The following is a 6,524-nucleotide window of genomic DNA, read 5'->3' as shown; positions in this document are numbered from 1 at the left end:
CCCGCGGGAGCGGGCCGCCGCCTCGGGCTCCTTGCCGCCTGCGGCAGCCCCGCGCGGGCAGGGCGGCTCCGGCGGGCGGTGTGCGACCTCAGCGAGACGGAGCCGCGGGGTCCCCGCCGCCCGCCGAGTGCGGTGTTTGTCACGGTTCTGCTAGAAGGCCCGTCGGGCCCGCAGCTGGTCGCTTAAAATAAGCTTTATTGTATAGTTCTTCGAAATCCTCTTTTAATGTGGGAGACTTGAAACAMTGCGTTGCACAATTTACCGAAGGTGATTTGATTAATGGAGCTCTAAAATAGCTCTAAGAGACTCCTGTGGTAGAGAATAATATTTCGCTGGCCGTTGATTTCAATTTTTACAAAATGAGAGAAACCCCTGTTAAAATACAGACTTTTCACATCACACTAAAAGTGGAGCACCGTAGCATAATTTGCGTATTTAACATTTACCTTCAGTCAAGGTAGCTATAATTCGACAGTGKTTTTTCCCTCCTGGTAAGTTTCTCTTCTGTATTATGAGTTTCTGCAAAAGGCCAGTAGAAAATATTCTTGTTTTGGCAAGTTGGAACATCAATGATACATTTGAAATGTGATGAGATGCTCATAATATGAAATGAAAAATATTGCCATATGACCGATTTTGTAGTATATTAAGGAGAGCTCTCTATCTAGATACTATTCTGTGTTGAAGGATAATTCATTTGGTGCCTGAATTTTTTTTAACTTAATTAATTGTTATAATCTATCATATCAGGAATAAGACAATGCTTCTTATTCCAGGTTTCTACACAACACTGTATTGGAATGACATAATTATTTTCGTGCTTAACAATTCAAGAAATTTGGAAGTGATCTTTTAGTATATGTATTTTGCAAGTTGTCTGCATGATATTCGGACATGTATTCTCTTAATAGACCTTTACCTGACCACTTCTATTTATCACAAGTGCAAAGGAATTTACCGACTATATAGAAATGTAAAGACAGCAACTGAAGATGTAAGTGTGATGTGTTTTATGACTGCACAAGTGATGTGTACTGTGCATTTTCTTGATTATCACAAATCTGTAAAAAAAAAAAAAACCCAAACCCAAAAACCTCAAGTAGTATTTGTACAGAATCCATTATGGTGGAAGTAGACGATGGAAATAGTACATGATTTTTGTGTCAATTATTTTCATTGGAAAAAATCCCGACCAGTCTTTTAAAGCAGTGTATAATAATATAAAGGCCCTGAGGAGATAAATTGCTGGGATCAGTTCTGGCTCTGACCATGGCTGGTGTATTTAGACCAGTATTTTCAAACTCGGAGTTGTAAGTTAGTCCTGTAAAAGGTGTGCCTCCTAAAAGCAGGCCTAACCATTAGCCCCCCTTGACTTCAGCAGTAGTTGTGGATGTTCTGCACCAAAGAAAATCATCAGACTTTTGTTTAAGCATCTAAATGAGAATTTAGATGGTTAATTTCAGGTACAAATATATGAAAATTTTGGCCTTAACCTCTCTGTTCTTCAATTAATGCATCTGTAAAGTTTGATAATAGTGTTGATCTACCTCACAGGCAAGATGTGAGGTTTTATTTATTCAAGTTTTTAAGCAATTGGAGATCCTTGTCGAGAAGGTGCTATAGAAGTGAAAGTATTATTATAAATGATACTGTTGTAGGAATGAATATGTAAATTAATGGACATAGCAGCAATGTTTTCTAAGAAAAATAAATATATAAAATATGTACATGTGTACATCGTATGCACCTATTTATGATTTAACTGCTTCTACTGCAAATGCAGCACGTGTGTCAGCCTTTTTTTTTCAATCAGGTAAGCTCCAGTAATTCACAGTTCAGATTAGTCCACCGAGCAGTCATTGCTGTAACGACATCTCATGCAGACGTGCCAAAGCGAGCCTTAAATGATCACGAAGCTCGACRCGAGCTCGTGCCCTGGCACTTATTTTGCTCTGCTCCCGTGGGCTTTCTGGCTGCAGTGGGGATGCCGCAGACATGCTGCTGGCTCCCGCTGAGCTGCCTCGTGTGTGTCTAAAGGAGCTGCAGTCGCGACAGAAGCTATTATGTAGCTATCCCTTAAATACTGATTACAGTAAGAAATGTGTACTCCATCCTTTTCTTTCCACATCATAGTTTTATTTTTGCCTTTTCTCTGTAAACAGTATTTTCCATTTTGTCTAAACCAGTGGTTTCAACTGGGATCCAAGGACTACTTCTAAAGGATCTGCAAAAGGTGAGTAAGAGAAGCAAATCTACCATCAGAAGCTTAAATTTGTTATGCAAGGGTCAATTTCAAAATGTGTAGAAGTCTGCACGTTAAAAAGGTGGAAGATCACAGGCCTAAACAGAATTTTCAGGCTCACTCACAACTGTGCAGTCACGTTACATATCCGCTTCCTAGCCATGTAGTTGAAAATATTTCAGAGCCAAATTAAAACAGACAGTCTGACCATATGCCAAATCCTTCTCTGTGTTTATGCAAATTTGGGGAAACTCCACTGGCTTCGGGAACGTTAGTCTGGATCCACATCACAGCACCAAGCAGAAAAATTCGTGTGCTGTTTGCATCTCTGACTGCTGTGGGATCCCAGGATTATGTCTGTGTTTCAGGTTCCTTTGAATGTACAGGCTGCTTGTCCAAAGCCAAATGTTCAAGGTGCAGTAAAAAAGTTAAGTAAAATACAAAAAGAGAAAATCAGTGTTGCTGGCATCTTCTTATATTGTACTTACCTCAGTGAGAGCACTTGTGTTTTCGAGTTGTTTAAAAAGCGCCCAGAGACGTGCAGCTGCATGAGGTATGCATCAGTTACACTACCCGCACGCGTCGCAGAAGAAGCAGTGCTTTGGGGCTCTCCATGGGAGAGGGAGAGGGGCAGGTTGTACCACCWCCCCATGAGGAAAGTCATGGGAAATACCAGCTGTTTGTTTGCTTGTTTGTTTGTTTGTTTATTTATTACTGCAACCTTTTTGCTGTGGGCCTCCTTCCCATGTTACACGGTCAGGAGCAGGAGCAGCCACGGCCAAGCAGTGGATGCATCCAGAAATGAAACGAAGCTCTGAGACTTTCTTGCGAGTTCCTCGACCTGTTCGAGTTCATCGGCTGCAGGAATTCTGAAAGAGCCGTAGTTTTTAGTCACGCCAAGAGATCTTAAGTTTTGCGTGGTGGTAGTCCCCTCCTCCTCTACCTGAGTGGCGGCGTACTGGACTCARGGTCCAGCAAGGTCAGATGAAACGTGCTCCTGACAATCTGGACTAGACTGCCAAACATTGGTGGTGTTCGCCAAGAGGGGGGGAAAAGCGCGTAGGAGGGCAGAACCTAACTTACTAACACAGAGCCCAGCTGGCTAGCGTGTGGTCTTCAGCAGTGAAGTACGGAAAACTTTTTTTCATCTTGATAGGTGCCTAATGTCTCTGCTTAAGAAAAGTCCTTGCTGAAGCTCGCTGCAGCCACAAGATAAAGCTTTGTGTATGCTATTTGCTGAGGAGTGGAGGGGACCTTCTGCCTTTTCAGATGCATGGGGATATGTCAGCACAATCACTACCACATTACAACTTTGCTTCTTTAATGTTGCCCTTCTTAAACACAGTGCTTAAGAACTTCATTTTGTTGAGCACCATTATGTTTTTAACACGTGCCCTGTGTGCCTTCTGCCACAGTGTGGAACTTCTTATGTATGTTGTCTCCTTTGAAAGTGCCTCTGATAAATACCATGGCTGCAGGGAAGAAATTATGTTCATTTTTACATCACTAGCCCACCAGTAGTAAACAATCATGCAATGATAATTTACATAATTGCAGATATTTATCTTTGGAAAGGCAGGGTTGACAGAAAAACACCAAGTATTTCATGGATGCTTGAAAGGAATAAAAACTTTGATTGTCTAGTCTGATTGATTGTTTAAAGGCCTGCAACACTGTACTCTTGTATTCCTTTATCATACAAAAAGCAACATAGCAGTTACTCTCATATTTATGAGCATTAGAAACGTATCACAAAGCCACATATTAAAAAGTAACTATCAGTAATGAGTGCTGAGTAGTTAGATCAGTGACCTGGATTTCCAAAAGTGACTGGTGATTTGGGTCCTATCTATTTTTGCCTGGGTTGAGGCAGCAGAGCCTGATTTTCCAAAAGTACATTTTGAAAATCAGGCTCAATAGTGGTATTGCAGGGTGTGAGCCTAGGAGAGCTTCTTATTCTGAAAAGTGAGTTTCTGTCTGGGTTTATACTTTAGAAAACAAGAAGAACAAACTTGGGTTTTTTTTCCTTGTGCTATTAAAATATGATGGGTTATGGCTACGTATGGAAATACTACTGCTTCAAATTGTCATTCATGGGGATTCAGTTTTGCCTTCAAGGTTTAGGTCCCAAAGGCAGTAGCTTATTGTGTGTAACATTYTGTATGAAAAACATTTACAAATGATGAGAGGGTGAATTGCTTTCACATAGACAGTCACCACTGTCTCTGGAGAATGCAGATGGAGTTACAGTGGGAATGGGGATTTTGAGCTGAAACACTGCCTTAGTGAGTAATCTTGCTAGAGTGAGCAAACTATTCCTGCTGGCCAAGGCTATCTGGCTGTGCAAACAGACAAAATCCTGCTGAACTGGAATTCTGGGTGCATGTGAACTATAAGTTTCTCTGGAAAACAGTGTGCAGTCATGTAGTCAGGCCTTTTCCTAAAGGTTTTGAAAACCTTTACTTGGGGGAAGAGTTGTCGCAAATCCCAAAGACGACCGCTGTTGCAGCTCCCTTGCTCTTGTTTTTGATTCACATGGTACAGTCTCTTTTCCATATCAGTGGATACGAGCCAAAATTTAACAACTGCTGAAGAAGCCAACATGTAAATATGTGTACATCATTCAGCTAAATCATTATTAATAATTCAGATAAATTGTTATTAATAACCTCTGACTTGCGGGGTTAAGCATAAACAGTGTGTTTGATATTAATACAATATAAGATACATTTATGGGCATGGTATCAAGTGTCTATTATTCATCAGAAATAAAAGTGTAAGAGAAGTGTTTGCTTATCTCTGATAGAGTTCTTGATGCACATTTAAATTCTCCTGAAGTCAATGGTCCTTTTGCTCATATTACGGATCCATTCTAGATATAATGTCCCTGTCTGTTCTACTAGTCTAGAAAATACACTTTATCCCACTGGAAGTTGGTTAATTTTGTTAAAATACTACTTTGCCAAAGAAAACTTTATTTGTATTAACCTCTGATCATTTAAACCACATCAGACAGCTCCCTGCTGGTTGCCTGTTTGTGCAGCGTCTTCGCACAAACATTACAAATGTTCCCTGTATGTTACAAATGGGTCAAGGAACCGGCCTTTGTGACAGGTCTTTCATGGTTACAATTTCTAATGTTTACGAAGAGTAATTGAATTTGTTGGCCTGTTTCTATTAAGCCTAGAAAACTCCACAGCTTCTCCTGGTGTTACATTTTAGCCAGGTGCATTTAGAAATCAAGATACTTGAAAGAAATGCCACAGCTGCATTAACAAAATGCAATGTATGTCATGGGGGGGATGCATATATTCATACATATATTGATACAGATATATTCAGCTGTACTGATCTTTGACCAACGCTGYATGAAATACTGTTGCTAGTGTAACAGAGAAGGAATAATACCGGACCTCAGTTTGGTTGGTATCGCCTCTTATTGAAAACACCCATTCTGAAGCTGGCCTTGCAGCTTTGGTTCCGAATTAGTCTCAGGCTTGTTTTCAGTTGTGAGATTTTGGTTCAAGATGATTGCAGTCTCCTACATATAGCTTCTGCTAAGAACTATTCTAGCTATTTTAAGAAGATTCTTACAGTAAACTGAAATATCGTGAGGTTGGTTGGTCTCATTGGATTATGAAATTAGGGAGGAATAGCTCAGAAGATTTTGACATTTTTATTTGAATTTATCCATAAAATCTACTTCTGATTTGCCAGGGAATCTAAATCTCGGATTTCAGCTAATTACAGGTCCAGATTTAAGTGACATTTCTCCATCCTACCTCTAGGTCTCTTAACACTCCTTTTAGCAAAATCTAACAATCCGTTTAAATTGTTATCTTGGCATTTTTTGATTAATAGGCAGTAGCAATAGCAGAATTTGCTTTGTTTTTGCATTGACTGAAATTTGAGAAATGTGTTTGTGATACAAATCAAAATTTGCTTTCTTTTAAAAACGAAAGGCATAATGGGACTTTTTATGACTAAGAAAATGTGGTGGTAAGCAATAATTCTAACTTTATTTCCACATTGAAATTAAAGACTCATTAGGTCAGCTGGTTAATATTAGGGAGACAGAAAAAATGTACTTCTGTCAAAAAAAAAAAAAAAGCAGTAAACTCTTGCAAACTTTGAAGTAAATTAAATGAAACCGTGAAACTTTAATGGGAACTGCACTTTCTTCGAGTCAAACAGCCAGAAGCTGTCAAGGGCCGTGAACGCCGCGAAGGGGGGAAACGCAGCGGCCCCTTCCCGCCCGTGCGGCCGGGCCGGGGCTGCGCGC

This window comes from Apteryx rowi, unplaced genomic scaffold (genome assembly GCF_003343035.1).
Source record: "Apteryx rowi isolate R43461 unplaced genomic scaffold, aptRow1 scaffold_36, whole genome shotgun sequence".
NCBI classification, from domain to species: domain Eukaryota; kingdom Metazoa; phylum Chordata; class Aves; order Apterygiformes; family Apterygidae; genus Apteryx; species Apteryx rowi.
The sequence above is the reverse complement of the archived record's forward strand: the minus strand, read 5'-3'. Positions refer to the sequence as shown.